Source organism: Dendrobates tinctorius, unplaced genomic scaffold (genome assembly GCF_039654945.1).
Source record: "Dendrobates tinctorius isolate UK_male_01 unplaced genomic scaffold, ASM3965494v1 ptg000083l, whole genome shotgun sequence".
NCBI classification, from domain to species: domain Eukaryota; kingdom Metazoa; phylum Chordata; class Amphibia; order Anura; family Dendrobatidae; genus Dendrobates; species Dendrobates tinctorius.
In genome coordinates this window covers 22308064-22326708 of record NW_027361751.1, presented here as the reverse complement: position 1 = coordinate 22326708, position 18645 = coordinate 22308064, and the positions used below count along the sequence as shown (strand labels likewise).

At 42.2% G+C, this 18645-nt stretch overlaps 1 protein-coding gene across 5 annotated transcripts in view; it reads left to right on the top strand.

Moving 5' to 3' along the window:
• The window catches only part of MAST4 (microtubule associated serine/threonine kinase family member 4), a 699637-nt gene that overhangs the window by 154229 nt on the left and 526763 nt on the right, over nt 1-18645 (top strand). The gene's annotated exons all lie outside the window — the stretch shown is intronic.

Here is an 18645-nt window from a genome sequence, read left to right as displayed (position 1 = left end):
ACATCAAGAGAAACTATAAATTCTGTAGGAAGTCGAAAACAAGTGAGTAAACCTAAGTTCCTCTTATGCAACCCTACACTCCGGCAACTTTCCCTCACTTTTTAAAGACTTGAGGAATTTATTGACTCAATTGAAATCACTTTCAGGCTCCCTCATAGGTCACCTAACATTGGCGAAAATGTCCCTCATACCTGTTAATGTATTTCTTTGTGACACTTCCTGTAAATGTCACACTAGGTGAACTTAAATCCCTTCAAGCCTGTATCATGATATTCATTTGGAATGACAAACGTCACAGAACCTATACAATATACTGACCACGAGTAGACTGCAGAATTATGGATATTAAATATTATTGGGCTACACATTTTAAGAATGATCCCTTCCTTGACCTCATGGATGACCTTTTATCAAATGGGCGAGATGGAGAAGCTATGACTAACCTCCATTCACCCCAACTACCTTTTGTGGCCCATTAAGCTATCTATCCCACTTCTGGGCCAAATACAGTTCACTAGAGATATTTGGAAAACACATCTACCAACCCTTAATACCAACTAGCCTAGCGACACCAATGGTTCACCCATGGATTTCAGCTGGGCTGTTAGGTTAGCAGATATGGTTGATAGAACTTCTTTGAAAAACCACTCATTTGATTCTATTAAAGCAAACTTCGCTATTACCAATAGTGAATGTTTTCAATATATCTAGATGAAATACTTGGCAACTTCCTCCTTTGGGTTCCCAAAAGTTTCACAGACGACTGAATTTGAAAGGCTATGCAGGAGGAGTACATCTACTAAAGGGCTGATCTCTGATATCTATAAGATAATACAATTCCTCAAGGAAGATCCTCCCATCAAGCACTCTTACAAGACTAAATGGGAACATTTCCAGGGCAATGAGTTGTTACCCCTAGCTTGGCAGGCTATCTGAAGTAAGGCGGCAAAATCTTCTATTTGCACTTTGTATAAAGAAAATCCAAATAAGATACTAATGTTTTGGTATCATACTCCAGAACTACTCCACAAATTCAACCCTCAAGTTCCTGATGTCTGGTGGCGCTTTAGTGCTTCTGGGGGTTCTTTGATTCATTCTCTGGACCCACACCAAAATAGCTCCATTCTGGAACTCTGTTAAATCTATGATACAGAGCGTTTTGTTTTTTTTATGTTCCGCTAGGTCTTTTGGTTTATTTTCTCAACATTACCAATAAAGGGCTGTGAAAGACTTTTCTAAATTGTATTTGCTAACTGCTGCCAGATGTCTAGTATCTTGCTGCTGGAAGTAGACTCGACCTCCGTCTAATCAGGATTTGCTTAGTACAATCTCCGAAATTCGCCGTATGAAACACATGACCACTATTCTAAATGCAAAGGTTGACTTATTTGAGGCAACCTGAGCCCCTTGGGATGACTTTTGGGCTCAACAAGATAATAAACTCCTTCATAATTTCTATTCTCCACCCCTTGTGTGTCCATTTCTACTGTCTTTAATTTATTCCCTGGTTCTGTGGCTAGTGGCAGTCAGTGTAGGTTTTTTTTCCCCTCTGAAGCATCAGATTTGCACAGAAAAGGCCAATTAGAGTCTAAGTAGTCCAACTCTGTAAGAGAGGTTGTCTTCATAAGACAACCAATTGACCTATTGAGGTGTGTGTGTGTGTGTGTATATATATATATATATATATATATATATATATATATATATATAATCATAGTCTTGAGAGTCCCCTGTGTTAATCTCATGGGGAGCTACTTGGAAAGAGTGGTTTCCATCCTGATGGACCTAGTTCATCTACTTAGATGTTTGGTTATATTACGTATGGCTTTCTATAGCTGTTATTGTCTAGGGTTTGCAAAGCCAGACCGCTATTATAGAGACAATCCCTTTTACCAAGTGATTAATATCCGTTCTGCTGCTCCAAATCATGTCAGAAATATTACAAATATTAAAATACACACCAACACTTCACTTGATCATTGCTGATATTGAATACAGATTTCAGACCAGGTACACATACCATTGATGCAACCTGAGTAGGTGCACAGGGATCAAGAGATGAGGAGCACACTACCCTTCATCACAGGTGGAATTGTGCATTCTGATGAGATATTAGACTGCAAGGGGCCCATATATTGCTCTTTCATAGGGGCCCCCTTCTGCCTCTGTCTGCGCCTGTTCCTCCCCAAAAGTTGTCAAAGAATGTAACGTACAGCGCATGCACGTTGTGTGTTCCCAGTGAAAATGGATTGAAATCCACCAAAATGCATTACAGAATCTCCATGCAGATCAGCCCGTGAATAATGCATGTCGATGTTACACATTAGGGCAGGTTGATATGAGCATATTTTTGGTCAGAGTGCGATCTGCCCAAGTTTGATCCGATAATCAGACCGCACTCGGCCATGCGAGTCAGTGAGTGCATGTAAAACACTGGACTGCACATGGATGACATCTAAGTGCAGTGTGATTTCCTCAGCCTCACAGAATGGAAAACATTTTTTTTCTCCATCTTCCTCTTATCCGAGAGAATTGAAGCACACTATGATCACAGTATGCTGCCACTCATGGATGAGAGAATCTACGGCCGTCTGCACCTGCCCTTAAGCTGTCAAAAAAAATTGTAAAGCCTTCTTAAAAGTCTGTCTATCCCTGTGACAGGACAACTATAATATGCACTGGCCCTTTCTTTATAGATATTAGTGGGGTCCTAGTTGTAATTTGGCATAGACTAGAAATCCAGTGGTCTTCTCTGTGACTATTGGAAGAGACATCATCACTTCCAGTGTCCTGAATGGTGTGGTCACCAACTGAATGACAGGTTGTCATCACTCACAGTGAGTTGACGTCCCGTTGCCTTACTGCTGCAGCCAATCAGCGACAGCCATCATATGCCATACAAATGCATGTGACCTCAGAGGCCAGTGATTGAATGCAGCGGTCTTGTATGTAAGGTTCACTTACTGGGGGGGATCGCTGGAGTGGTGGTGCTAGAGTGGAGGAATTTAAGTTAATAACAAACCCTATTCTCTGTTTATGTCCCAGAAAACGCCTTTAACCCCTTAATGTCCAATGACGGACACAGTCCGTCATTGGACTTCTCCCCTGCTTTGATGAGGGCTTCGGCGCTGAGCCCGTACCAAAGCCGGGACATGTCAGCTGTTTTGAACAGCTGACGTGCCCGCAATAGGCGCAGGTGGAATTGTGATTCACCTGCACCTATTAACCCGTTAAACGCCGCTGTCAAACGCTGACAACGGCGTTTAACTGGGGCTTCCAGCCGCCGGGCCGGAAATGAGGTCATCGCTGACCCCCATCACGTGATCGGGGGTCAGTGATGCATTGGCATAACAACCAGAGGTCTCTTGGAGACCTCTATGATTGTTGATGCCGCTTTGCTATGAGCGCCACCCGGTGGTCGGCGCTCATAGCTATACAGTAATTCTGCTACATATAGGCGATCTGCTCATTGCCTATATGTAGCAGAGCCGATCAAGTATGGCATGCTTCTAGCCTCCCGTGGAGGCTATTGAAGCATGACAAAATTAAAAAAACAAAAAACAAAAAAGTATATTAAAAAAATATGAAAAAAATAAAATATAAAAGTTCAAATCACCCCCCTTTCGCCCTATTCAAAATAAAACAATAAAAAAATATTAAACATTTTTGGTATTGCCGCATTCAGATTCGCCTGATCTATCAATAAAAAAAGCATTAACCCGATCGCTAAACGACGTAGTGAGAAATAAAAATCAAAACCCCAGAATTACGTTTTTTGATCTCTATGACTGCATTAAAATGCAATAACGGGCGATCAAAAGAACGTGTCTGCATAAAAGTGGTATCATTCAAAATGTCAGCTCGGCACGCAAAAAATAAGCCATCACCCAACCCGAGATCACGAAAAATGGAGATGCTACGGGTCTCGGAAAATGATGTGTTTTTTTTTGTTTTTTTTTTAGCAAACCTTGGATTTTTTTTTCACCACTTAGATAAAAAAGAACCTAGACATGTTTGGTGTCTATGAACTCATAATGACCTGGCAAATTATAATGGTGGGTCAGTTTTATCATTTAGTGAACCTAGCCAAAAAAGCCAAGCAAAAAAACAAGTGTGGGATTGCACTTTTTTTTGCAATTTCACCGCACTTGGAATTTTTTCCCGTTTTGTAGTACACGACATGGTAAAATCAATGGTGTTCAAAAGTACAGCTCGCCCCGCAAAAAATAAGCCCTCATATGGCCGTATTGACGGAAAAATAAAAAAGTTATGGCTCTGGGAAGAAAGGGAGCGAAAAACAAACGCAAAAACGAAAATAACCCCGGTCCTTAAGGGGTTAAATGTGGCACAAAAGCTGTTTATGGTTAGTGGCTGTCTAATTTGGCTCATCAGGAATGGTCTCAAGTAGGAGACCCCATTATATGATGGGAAGAGTGGTTGTCGAGGTGACATGTATCTGACATTCCAGCAATGGATCCCCTCTGTAAAATCCCATTAATGTTATATAATAAGTTCTTTTTTTCTTTAAAAGTATTCTGGCAATAACTTCATCATGTTTACTAGAGAATTAGTGAGTACGTGGAAAGCGGCTATTATTTTCCATGTTAAATCTGTAGACATCCCAGAGGAAACATATCCAATTAGTGTGGTGTATACTTGTGTGCAGAGTAACTAAAGTGTGTGCATTGGAGCGTTCACTTGTCTGCAGAATGTTGCTCACTAATTTAATGTGTTATAGAATCTGCCACCTCCAGGCTACATGCAGTGAATATCAAGTTTTGGGCTTGTATGTTTTTCACCCTTTACAAAATTTTCAGATTTTTTGATATGTTTATATAGTAAAAGGGAGCTGGCCAACAGATTTTCCATATATAAACTTTATCCACCACCTGTAGCGAATTTGTAAGATCACCGTTCACACACGCCTTCTATACTGGTTCCTCTCCATATGCTAATTGGCGCCGAGCTGTCCGCTGGGTGTAGTTGGACTGTGCGCTTCCCTCGTCAATTGCTGCCTCTCCCGCCTTGATTGACGTGTCTGACGTCCTCCACACAGCCTGTTGCACGTTTGTAGCTCTTGTTCCCTACTGTGTAGGCACGAGAGTTGAGCTGACTTTTGTAGATGACGTATAAGGTGTCATAACTCTAGCCTTCATCGGCATGGCTGACGATTGCAGGGACTCGAGGAGGCACCCCGCACGATACAGCAAAACATCGTATTGGACAGATGTTATTCTACGGGGCTGAACACGTCAAATTTTTTTTTCTTCGTTTGACAGTCTGAGGGGAAAAAAAATCGCAGCATGCACGATTTCCATAGAATATTTGGATCACACTCGGCAATACAAGTCAACGAGTCCATGGAAATAATCGGACTGCACTCCATACCCATCTTCTCCTCAGCCAAGAAAAATGGATCACACGTTGATCGTAGTTTGACCAGGTGTGATTAGCATAATCGTCCCGATTGTCTCGGATGAGAAAAAATACGGTGTTCAGAACCTACCCTGAAGGGCTACAGGAGTGCTATTAAAGACCGCATTGGGGTGGTGAATACAGTTTATTTAATGAAAACCTTGTGACAGGTTCCCTTTTAAGAGATTTAAAGAAAAGTTTTATACTTATAAAGAAGATGGTAAAAGCTGAGGAGAAAAAAATAAACCCTGCTGCTTGGTGTGTGTGAATTAAAATCTTTCATTAAAACAGGTATATTTCTGCTATCGATTTCTTCTTTTCCCGTGGCAGCTCAGCAGTGAGGCGTTCCCCGCTGATACCGGCAGTCGCTTAGACAAAGGGATTCTTTCCACAAACCGCTAATTAGAGATGAACACCGCTACCTATTATCTTCTCCTCAACATATCAAATCCAGCTTCTACACCTTCTTCTCACAATAAATAGATGTGATAGATCAATTCAGGATTTGTATTTATTTTCTTAGTCCCAATTTTTCTTTCCATTACACTATCAGGGGGGGAAGGAGTTTTAACATTTGACAGGAAAAAAAAGAAAAATACAGCTCTAAAACATCTCCCTACAGACAACTGCTACTAAATTATATTTTGATTATGAAATAATTTTACGTATTTTAGTAAACTGTTTGTTTAAAACCAGAGGTTGAGTAAAAAATAAAGACAAATACTTGATCCTTTTTTCCTGTAAAATTTTAGCTTTTTACTCACAAGGTTTACATTATGTTTACAGGTTTCAAGTTGTGTTTGTCCTTGAAAAAAGGACACACAATACCAGGAGTTCAGTATTTTCTGATTTTTTTTTTTGTTTCACACTGCTTATGTCTGCTTGGAAATGTGACCAAAATACATTCTTTTCTATGCTTTTCGAATTCCAAGTAAATAAGATTTGTTTTTACGAGCGCTCAGGAAATCAATACAACACAACCTTGTATGGTGTATCCAGGATTTCTGGTTTATTAGCACATGTAGGCACTTTAAATAGAGTCCGAGACGAAGTGCAACGTGTTCACTATGGCACGGGTTACAAGACAAAATGGCTACCACAGTCACAAAATGGAATCTGTTCTCACATCTCCTTCCTTTTGTGACCAGTTATGGGTATTTCAGTAGCCCTCATTCCTCTTGGTATCTGAGATGATCTATGTGGTTATTGCTGTAATATCTATCGTCTGTACAAGTACCCTCTGAAATGTAAAGTGCTGCGGGATATGTCGGCACTATAGAAATAAAATTGCTATTATTATTATTATTAGGTACGTTGGAGCGTGTTAGCGTCCTAGGGACTTCCTTACCTGCTTCTCTTCAGTTTCCTACCTGAAGAAGTAGAATTGTATAACACTGGATCTCTTTGTTTTAGTCCTTTGTAAACAATAAGGGATTCTTTGACAAGTTTCCTCTTAGGGTACCGTTACACCTCGCGACTCACCAGCGATCCCGACCAGCGATATGACGCGGTCAGGATCGCTGGTGAATCGCTGGGTGGTCGCTAGTGAGCTGCCACACAGGCAGATCTCACCAGCGACATCGCTGGGGACGGGGATCGCTACTTACCTGTCAGACGCGGCGATCCTGCGTCCTCCAGCCCGGCTCCACGCGTCGCTCGTCGTCACAGCAGGAAGCGCCGCAGGAAGTGGTCGACGAGGAATGGTCCAGCAGCTTCTCGTGCGATCAGCGATAATAAGCGGGGGAGCCGGTCGGAGGTAAGTATCACATGCAGCGATATCGCTAGCAATATCGCTGTAACGTCACAAAATCAGTGACTTTACAGCGATATTGCTAGCGATATCGCAATGTGTAACGGGGGCTTTACACATAGACCTGATTACCTTAGGTATAACACAGATTAGTTGTTTTACGGCTACGTATACCAACAAACAAATTTAATAGTAGTTGCATACATGCATGTATGATTCCTGAGAACCACCCGCTTAGACCTTTGAAGTATTTGAACTTTCAGGACTGTAAGTGCTAATCAGTCTTGCGTCCATGTCTTTTTAGAGCACCTGGTGATGTCATGAGCTTATTATCCCAGTCATCATTCAGAACCTCATTCAATGTCCTTGTTGGGTGCAATGACGTCGCTACCCCCATTGGAACTGGCAAAATATAGTCATTCTACTGGTGTTGTGAATCTTTGCAGTGACTGTGTGTATCTAAGTGGGTTTTCCCTCAAGCTTCACCAAAGTTGCGGTGGTTAGGAGAACTTGGAATGGCTTCAAAATTTGGCTCCCTTCTTTTTCTCTCGTGACCACCCAGGACCACTCAGTCTCCAGGCTTGAGAGCATAGGTTCTTAATATGGATTCAGGGTCTGGAGTGGATGAATACACCTGTTTATGCACACTGTTATGTAAGGCTTGTGCATCGCTAGTTGGGCTATCCTGCTACATCTGAAGTGAATGTGGGAAGTATAATCTTGTTATAGGTGCTTAACCTAAAAGAGACCTATTTTCTACCTGAGCATATCTTATTGAAAAAAGCGCTAAACTCAAGCATTTGGTCTATGCCTTGCTGTTCTCCTACTCCTTATGGAGTTTTAACTTTAATATCCCTGTCTGCCTTTCCACCTTCCCACTGTGTGGAAGGTAAGCAGTGTGGAAAGCCTGCTTAGTTCCCAGTGACTGAAAAATATCTCTCATGACCTCTCTTGTACAATGTGTGCCTCTATCACTTCAGGATTCCCTTATCTATATATCACCTCCTTCATGAGTGTCAGGATGTGACTTGAACCTGAGCCTGTCCCTGCACTCCCCTAACACCCTATGTGGGTCCTTCCCCTCACCCCTGTCAGGATACCTCGTCCCTCGCTGTCACGTAACACTTTCCAGGCTAGTGCACTGGCTGGCGTAGGGCGCTAGCCTAGCCACTACAGTTAAATCCAACAGGGGACAGTGACAAGCACAAAAGGGACGGGGAAATAAACACTGACATTAAACCCCGCTGGCCTGAAAAGAAAAAAAGTTTTAACTGAGTGGAGCCAGAAAGTACAAAGGAGGGCAACAAAATTAATAAAGGTGATGGGGGAACTACAATACCCAGAGGGATTAGCAATATTAGGATTTAGTCTAGAAAAAGGACGACTGAGGGGCGATCTAATAACCATGTTTAAGCATATAAGAGGACAATAAAAATATCTTTCCGAGGATCTGTTTATACCAAGGAAGGTGACGTTCACAAGTGGGCATTCTTTGCGTCTGGAAGAGAGAAGGTTTCTCCACCAACATAGAAGAGGATTCTTTACTGTTAGGGCAGTGAGAATGTGGAATTCCTTGCCTGAGGAGGTGGTGATGGCGAACTCAGTTGAGGGGTTCAAGAGAGGCCTGGATGTCTTCCTGTAGCGCAACAATAGTGTATCTTACAGTTATTAGGTTCTTTAGAAGGACGTAGATCTGGGGAAATATTCTGACGGAATATAGGCTGAACCGGATGGACAAATGTCTTTTTTTCGGCCTTGTTAACTGTGTTACTATATACAGAATGGGAAGAATAGGGCTAAGCCACAGCACATGTAAAAAGACTTGGGTATACTAATCGATCATAAACTGAACATGAGTCAACAGTGTGATGCAGCAGCAAAAAGGCAAATGCAATTCTGGGATGTATTAACAGAAGCATACAGTCTAGATCACGTGAAGTCATTATTGCCCTCTACTCCTCTTTGGTCAGACCTCATCTGGAATACTGTGTCCAGTTTTGGGCTCCACATTTTAAAAAACATCAACAAACTGGAGCAAGTTCAGAGAAGAGTGACCAGAATAGTGACCGGTCTGCAAACCCTGTCTTATGAGGAACAGTTACAGGATTTGGGATTGTTTAGCTTGCAAAAAAGAAGACTTAATAGCGGTCTACTGATATCTGAACGGCTATCACATTGTAGAAGGATCATCTTTATTCTCATTTGCACAAGGAAAGTCTAGAAGCAATGGGATGAAACTGGGAGGAGACCCAGGTTAGATATTAGAAAAAAAGTTTTTGACAGGGTGATCAATGCATGGACAGGCTGCCACGAGAGGTGGTGAGTCCTCCTTCCATGGAAGTCTTCAAACAGGCTGGACAGACTTCTGTCTGGGATGATTTAGTGAATCCTGCTTTGAGCAGGGGGTTGGACCAGATGGCCCAGGAGGTCCCTTCCAACTCTACCATTCTATGATTCTATGACTGTTGAAATTAAAAACTCATCTGCTGGTTGCCAACAGTTAGCTGTGAATTTTTTTTTGACCCCCTGTTGTCTGTAATTGTAATAGACAATAGATTAAATCAATCCTGCTCATCTCCATTACCCAATTGCAAAAGGTTATTAAATACTTCCCCTTCAGGACACGTTAATAGCCGGGGTCATGTGATGCGGACTGAGCGAGCAGCGATGGCACTGCTCACAGGCACATACCTTCTACTGCGTTATGTACAAAAATACTTAGTTAAAAGGTGGAAATCGATGGGGACATTATACAATGTAATGGACCACCTCCTTAAGAGGTAATGTTCCTTCTGCTTTGTCAAACCCCAATGTTGCAGGACTTTTCGGTACTCTAACTTAAGTTTTAATTTTGAAATTATTCTGTTCCACATCTACTAATTAGATATTCTTTTGAGTTTCCAGTTTACTACTTTATTATGTGCAGTCACGTATTTCTCCTTTGCATTTAACAATCCCTGAAGGTCTTCAACCTGTATGGTTTTATATCTGACCTGCATCTATTGGATTTCTGATGAAGGAAGCATTCTTCTTATGTTTGTAAACTGTTTGAGCATAATTAATTGATCATTTACTACTCAGTCGTAGTCGTTTAAAAGAACGAGTCTATGGCCCCTTTGTCAGTTTTGGAGTTGCTCTCTGTCAGCCCCCTATTGTGTTACTTTCATGCTCCCCTTCTCACTCCATGTTATTAAGACACCTCCCCCACAGTTGTCTCCTCAGCTTCCACATGGGTCTTGGTTACAATAGACATTATAGGGGCAATTAGGCTTAGGGTACCGTTACACTAAGCGATGCACCAGCGATCCCGACAACTATATGGATCGCTGGTGCATCGCTAAGTGGTCGCTAGTGAGCTGTCACACAGGCAGATCTCACCAGCGACATAGCAGCGGTCGGGGGTCGCTACTTACCTGTCAGACGCGGCGATCCTGCGTCCTCCCGCCCACGTCCACGCATCGCTCGTCGGCACCACAGGAAGCCCAGCAGGAAGCGCCCGACGAGAAACGGTCCAGGACGTTCTCGCGCGATCAGTGATAACCAGCGGGGGAGCCGGTCGGAGGTAAGTATCAGACAAAACCAGTGACGTTTCAGCGATATTGCTAGCAATCTCGCTGTGTGTAACGGGGGCTTTAGATCTGTGTGCATCACAATTTAAAGGGAACCTGTGACTAGGTTTGGCCGATACGAAATACGGCCACCTCCTTTCAAGCCTGATATACAGCATTTTATAATGCTGTAAATCTGCTCCCAACCCGACCTGTAAGAGAAGAAAAAGACCTTTTATTATACTCACCTGCGGGGTGGTCCGGTCCGGAGTTGTCGCTGTTCTTGGTATGGCACCTACCATCTTCTTGCAATCGCCGTCCTCCTTCTTTCTTTTTGTGAATGACGCATCCCTACTTCATCCACACAGTCTCCTCGTCATTGCGCTCCTGCTCGGGGGTGTGCTTCTCTGCCCTGTTGAGGGCAGAGCAAAGTACTGCAGTGCGCAGGCTCACACCCAACACCCTTCATCTATTTCTTACTATTGATTTTGTATTTTGCACATTGCAACCATTTGTCGCTACCTTTCTGTTTGCAAAGCAGATCATCCTCCCCTCGCATGTTGCACTTTGTAATCCGCACTTCACTTCCCAAGAATCTACCTCCCCATACTGATTTGTGCACTTTATATTTATCTACTTTATCTAAATTTTGTATTTAGAAATAATGAATTTTTTTTTCCTTTCCATCACCTTTTCGGACCCTCATGCAGTACAATCATATAATATTAAAGTTGTAAGGGACCGTCTAGGGTCATTGTGTCCAACCCCCTGCTCAATGCAGAATTCACTTCTATGCATTATCTCAAATATATTCTCTAGTTACGGCTGTCACTTTTTGTACTTAAGGTGCAGATAATATCTGTCAGGAGGATTCATATGTACTTCTACATAGTAACACCATATCATTAGTATGTTATTATGACAGATGCCCTAAGATACTACAACACTATATGTGTGTTATTGGTCGTAATTAACCCTGGACACATTTCTGTTCAGTTTTTCATTTTTGTCTACTGTTTTATCATTTCCTTGTTTTTGTGTTTTTATAAATTTTTATTTCAATAAAATTCTTCATTTAGCCTGGATGGTTTTTGGGGTACCTTTTTTGTTCTGTAGGTTATTATATTACATTCGGGCCTCCCTGTTACTGCCTAGGGCTTCTTAGGTTTGTAGTTGGCAAAGTAAAAAAATATTTAGATGCTTCTCTGTACATTCTAATAGTTTTCTGTTCTTCTGATACATAGTTCTATTTATGAGTGTATACAGTAAACTTCCAGATTTGGGGCCCATTGCTGACAACGTATGCAGTAACATCTTGAACTCCCCTTAGTAGTGCCTGCAGACAAACAGAATTTTACCATTTAATTCCTTTATCATAGCAGTCAGTTTTAATTTATTTACAGGCTAGGCAAACACAACGCTAATCTTTATTTTCTTTTTATCTTTTCACACTAATTGCTGTGCAGGTTGAATAATATGAAGTTATTAGAAGTTAATGCTGCTGCAATACAAATATATGTAGCGAAAACATTTATAATGTGTGTGTGTGTGTATATATAATATACGTGTATATAATATACCGAATGTGTATAATAACTATTGAACACTTCTCCATTTATCTAAGCAAATATATTTCTAAAGGTGCCACTGACATGAAAATCTCGTGTCAAAGCTCACAGTTAGCCCACACAACTTTCAGGATTCGAAGAGTGTTTGGAAGAATTGGCCAAAATCACACCTGTGCAATGTGTGCGACTAGTTTCTCCATTCTGGTGTCTTGAAGCGATGATCACCAACAAAGGTTTTTGTACAGAGTATTAAATTTCTGTTAAGTGTGTTAAATACTTTTCCCCTGTATCATTTCACATTATTACACCCCACTTAATTTATGGACATCTATGGTTTGATATTTTTGCCTGTGTGGATTGGATGGATTGTTACCAACATCGGGTGAGAATTTCATGTCAGTAGCACACATTTGCTTAGAAAATTGGTGACGTATTTAATACTTATGTCTCCCACTGTGTGTATGTATGTGAATTTAATACAGTATATATTTATATTATAATATTTTTAGAATCACCATTTTCAATTGGCTACCATTCTACAAGACAAACCACAAATGTGGGCCATTCGCAGTTCTCAAAATAAAACATTTATACATTTATTCACATTTTTATTATTTTTGTTTTTAGATAAAAAGTTTGTTTTTGGGTTTTTTTTCAGACATGTAAATGATGAGGCTTTGGTGCACCCTTAGTGTGGTGAAGTGTTTGATGCACCATTCCGCCTCCCCAATTAACATTCTACCCCTTGTGATGATGGACATACTGTCATTGGAGAAGATAAGAGATTACACAATGTCATTCTGTGCGCGCACCCTGTAATTCATTTGACCCAAGTGTTCATAGATCATAGAAGATCATAGAATGTTAGAGTTGGATGGGACCTCAAGGGTCATAGTGTCCAGCCCCCTGGTCAGTGCAGGGTTCACTAAACCATATCAGACACGTCTGTCCAGCCTCTGAAGGCTTTTGTTGAAGAAGAACTCGCCGCCTCTTGTGGCAGCCTGTTCCACTTATTGATCACCCTCACTGTCAAAATGTTTTTAATATCTAACTGTATCTTCTCCCTTTCAGTTTCATTCCATTGCTTCTCATGTTTCCATGTTCAAATGAAAATAAGGTTGATCCCTCTAAACCAGAGCCCTCAAACACGCGGGCCGCATGCGGCCCCTGAGGCAGGCATCTGCGGCCGGGGGGCGGAGCAGAGCTGTGTGTGTACGAAGTGTATGGAGCGCAGCCATTTGTGTACGGAGCGGAGCCGCATGTGTACAAGGTGTGCGGAGCAGAGCCACACGTGTATGGGGTATGCAGAATGGAGATGTGCGTGTACGAGGTGTCTGGAGCAGAGATGTGCGTGTATTTCGGCATGGGGGGCCCCATTTGAAAGTTCGCACCAGGGCACATAACTTTGTACTTACGCCACTGCTCATGCTAGAAGCGAGGACGAGTGCGCCGCTCCATAGTGGTTGTGGCCCTGTGTGATGACATCCCTCTGGCGCTGTGTAATGACATCACACCAGCGCGCAGAGAGCGGAGGCATGACTTTCCTCCCATTGCTGGATTTTTTAACAATTTTGTACTGTATCAAGTTTGAAAGGAATGCGGCCCGCCAGCTTAAATTTTTTTTATGTGCGGCCCATTTATTCTGCTGCGTTTGAGACCCCTGCTCTAAACTGTGACATCCCATACTGTTGACTCATGTGCAGTCTGTGATCTATTGGTATACCCAAGTCTTTATCACACGTGCTGTTGCTTAGTTCTATTGCTCCCATTCTGTAGATGTAACTATCATTTTTCTTGTCCAGATGTAGAGTCATGAATTTCTCCCTGTTAAATACCATTCTATTAGTCACTGCCCATTGTTGAAGCTTATCTGCATCCTTTTGAATCCTTTGTCTTCTCTAGTGTTGCTTATCCCTCCTAGCTTTGCACCGTCTGCAAATTTGAATTTTGGTTAGCTTACCTTCAGCTCCCTTATCTAGATAATTTATAAAAATGTTAAAAATAATTTACAAAAATGTTAACTGAATCTTCCTTTTTTAGATATGTAATAACTGTTTTTACATAAAATTAAATGAAGCCTTGGACCATAAGTCTGATTTTAGTAATGGTGAAGTCTGCTATATGAATATATAAATGGCTTAATTTGCATATTTTGGGTGACGGTGTCATAGCGGAAAATTAAAATACATAAGAGATCATCAGGGAGGGGATATGTCCCCTTCACGTTAAACGTAAGAAGGAAAACCATTTATAACTGGAGAAGAGCTGACGCTTCATCCTCCTTTTGAAATATGACTAACACCTCATTTCCTTTTTGAAGCAGGGGCTGCCTTTGTTCCAAAGAAGAAGCGTCCTGTGTTCAAATTATTTTTGTGGACGGTCTTCATTGTCGAGATATGAATATTGGGGTTTTGTATGTATCAGATATTTGTGGGATATAGATTTTCAGCATCGTAGCGAAGGGACAAACCGAACGCATTAACTCACATCACTGTAGGGCTCTTAGAACCCTTACAAATTAATAACGGCCAAGGGATGGTGTGCAATACATGTCGTGTTTCATTTCTATAAAAAGAATCATGATGAGAAATATGACATCAATATCTACCACCTGGGACATCCAGGAGCAAAGATATCCTGTAAGTTGGGGATCTCATAAAATTTTAACAGACCAAGCACATCCGACAATCTGCCCCACATGAGCTCATCAAGGGGAGCTATGTAGGCGTAAACCTGAGCTAATAAAAACCCATATTTGGGTCTGGGCCATTGGTCAGTCCTTGGAAGACATAGTTTGCTGTGAGTACTGTCCATTTTCCCAAATGGAGTGCTTCCCTCCACTAAGCTCTGAGCTGTTTCTGTAACAGAGATTAGTAATTTTCTTTCGTTATTCATTTTTCTTTCATGTAGTTGCATTTTTTTTTTATAAGCACTGCCTATCTTTCTGGATTAAATATTTAAAATTTAATGGCTCTGTTTTTTTTGCTCTGTATACCACACCACTGAAGACTTCCGTATCTGTAAAAATGTGTTCAATCTGCCAGTATAAATTATTGATGTTGGCAGCGAGTAGTCCTTCTGTTATTGCACAGCTGGCAGTGACTGTAGAGGGGTAAATACATATATTCCATGTGTTGGAATCTGAGCTGTTGGCCCCCTGACTCACGGGCCTCATAACAGCTGCTTGGTTTGCCACGAATAGCGACACGCCCGTGGCTGGGGGCAATGGTGGCCCTAGGCAGCTGCCGGTCCTGTATGCCGGCAGATGACAGAGCCGGGTCCAATCGAAGAATCCTCCGGTTCTCCAGTGGGCCCGACTGACTGTGTTTAATGGGGCTTTCTAGGCAAAACTTCAACTTTTTCTGCTATATATATGCACAGAAGCAGAAAAAGTTGCTAGTCAGCAACGCTAGTATGCAAATAGTAGTAATAGTAATAGTTTTAATTTACGTGATGGCAACGCAAACAGGTAGCAGAGCAGGATCCTGATAGCGTGATTGCAGATTGCAAATCCTGACCGCATGCCATGTGCTGCAGCGTGCAGAAACTTACATTTCTGTGATATGCTAATGACCCTCGGGTCCTGCTCTGCTGCGGGCGGGAGCTGAGTGTCATGCTACTGTGCTCCGAGCCTCTCGCACAGCTGCGCAGGAGGCAGAGAAACTAATTTCTCCATCTCCTCCTCTGTCGGGGTATAGCTCACAGCACTTGGATGATATCCGAGTGATGTGCGTTGTCACTCGCATACATAGACTTATATGGGTGCGAGTGAGCCGATACTTGGCCGAGTCTCTGTGCCAATCACAGCATGCTGCCATTGTTCTCACATGCCGATTCGGCATGAGAAAGTAATCGCAGATGTTATCTGCCCCATAGATTAACACCGGGCTGAGTGCTATGCGATGTTTTATCACATAGCACTCGTCCGTATTCTATGGTAGTGTGATGCCGGCCTTAGGCTGTAGAACCACTTTAAGGGGCTTTCACACAAATTTTAGTTGTTTTATTATGCATGCCAGAAAAAGAGCTCAGGAAATGCTTGAAAGACGTTTCCTATTAATTTCTATTAAAAACTAACTTTTATTCATGCATTTGGGATTTTTAGCATTTTCATTTAACTGCTTTATCTTTTCAAAATGCCATGCAGCCAAAATCAGCAAGCCAATCATTTTTAAGGCACTTTCTGCTGTATATTTACGCCAAACTTTCCTGTAGCAGTTAATTGGAGGGTTAAAAAAAAAAAAAGTGGCCTCGTGTCTTTTTGAGTGTTTAAGCATTTTTATTACCATACTTATAATAATAATAATAATAATAATAATAAATTTTATTTCTATATCGCTGACATATTCCACAGCACTTTACATTTCAGAGGGGACTTGTACAGACAATAGACATTACAGCATAACAATAATCACATAGATCATAACAGATACCAAGAGGAATGAGGGCCCTTCTCGCAAGCTTACAATCTATGAGGAAAAAAGGGAGACACGAAAGGTGGGTGGTGATTGTATGGACAAGCCATAATGTTAAGTGTGTAACAGTACGGATGCAGAGGGCTAATGGATGCATAAAGCATGTGGGAACATGATGCGGGGAACCTGGTTATGGTAAAAAAAACTTTTGGCTGTGCCACATAGGGATAGATTAGGTTAATGTGTTGAGGCAGTAGGCCAGTATGAATAAATGAGTTTTCAGGGCACGCTTAAAATTGGGATTGGGGACTAATATTGACCTGGGAAGTGCATTCCAAAGAATTTGCGCAGCACGTGTATAGTCTTGAAGACGGGAGTGGGAGGTTCTGATTATTGAGGATGCTAAACTCAGGTCATCAGCAGAACGGAGGGCGCGAGTAGGATGGTATACTGAAACAAGGGAGGAGATGTAGGGTGGTGCTGAGCAATGAAGAGCTTTGTGGGTGAGGGTAATAAGTTTGTACTGGATTCTGGAGTGGATGGGTAGCCAGTGTAATGACTGGCACAAGGTAGAGGCATCGGTGTAACGATTGGCGAGGAATATGATCCTGGCAGCTGCATTCAAGACAAATTGGAGGGGGGAGAGTTTGGTAAGAGGGAGACCGATTAGAAGGGAGTTACAATAGTCGAGACGAGAATGAATAAGATAAACAGTCAGAGTTTTTGCAGAATCAAAAGTAAGAAAAGGTCGAATTCTAGAAATATTTTTGAGGTGCAGATAACAAGAGCGAGCCAGTGATCGGATGTGGGGGACAAAGGAAAGCTCGGAGTCAAGTATGACCCCAAGACATCGAGCATGTTGCTGGGGAGTAATAGTAGAACCACACACGGAAATGACAATGTCGGGTATAGGTACATTAGTAGCGGGAGGAAACACAAGGAGTTCAGTCTTTGACAGGTTCAGTTTCAGATATAGTGAGGACATGATGTTAGACACAGCGTTTAGACAATCACCGGTGTTTTCTAGAAAGGCTGGAGTGATGTCAGGAGAAGAGGCGTATAATTGGGTGTCATCAGCATAGAGATGGTACTGGAAACCAAATCTACTGATTGTTTGACCAATAGGGGCAGTATACAAAGAGAAGAGGAGGGGGCCTAGAACTGATCCTTGAGGAACCCCAACAGTAAGGGGAAGATGAGAGGAGGAGGAGCCAGCAGAAGATACAGTAAAAGAGCAGTCAGAGAGATAGGAGGAGAACCAGGAGAGAATGGTGTCCTCGAGGCCAGTGGAACGGAGCATAGTGAGGAGGAGCTGATGATCCACAGTGTCGAATGCTGCAGAGAGATCCAAGAGAATTAGCATGGAGTAATGACCATTTGATTTAGCTGTTAGTAGATCATTAGAGACTTTAGTGAGGGCAGTTTCAGTAGAATGTAAAGAGCGGAAACCGGATTGGAGAGGGTCGAGAAGAGAGTTTTCTGAGAGATAGCAGATAAGACGCGAGTGGACCAGGCGTTCCAGGAGTTTAGAGATGAAGGGAAGATTAGAAACAGGTCTATAGTTAGCGGCACAGTTTTGGTCGAGGGATGGTTTTTTAAGTAGTGGATGTATGATGGCATGCTTAAATGAGGAGGGAAAGATACCAGAAGAGAGAGAGGTTAAATATTTTAGTTAGGTGAGGGGTGACAGCAGGGGAAAGGGTCTGGAGCAGATGTGACGGAAATGGGTCACTGGTGCAAGTGGTTGGGCGGGAAGATGCAAAGAGCCTGCTTACTTCTTCTTCTGTGACTGGTTCAAACTCAGAAAGTGAGCTAGATGCAGTGGGGGAGGGAGGACAGTGCATGGTATGAGATGACTGGGAGATAATTTCCTGTCCGATCTGGTCAATTTTTTCTTTGAAGTAGTTGGCCAGATCGTCAGCTCGAAGCTCCGTGGTAGGGGCCTGTAC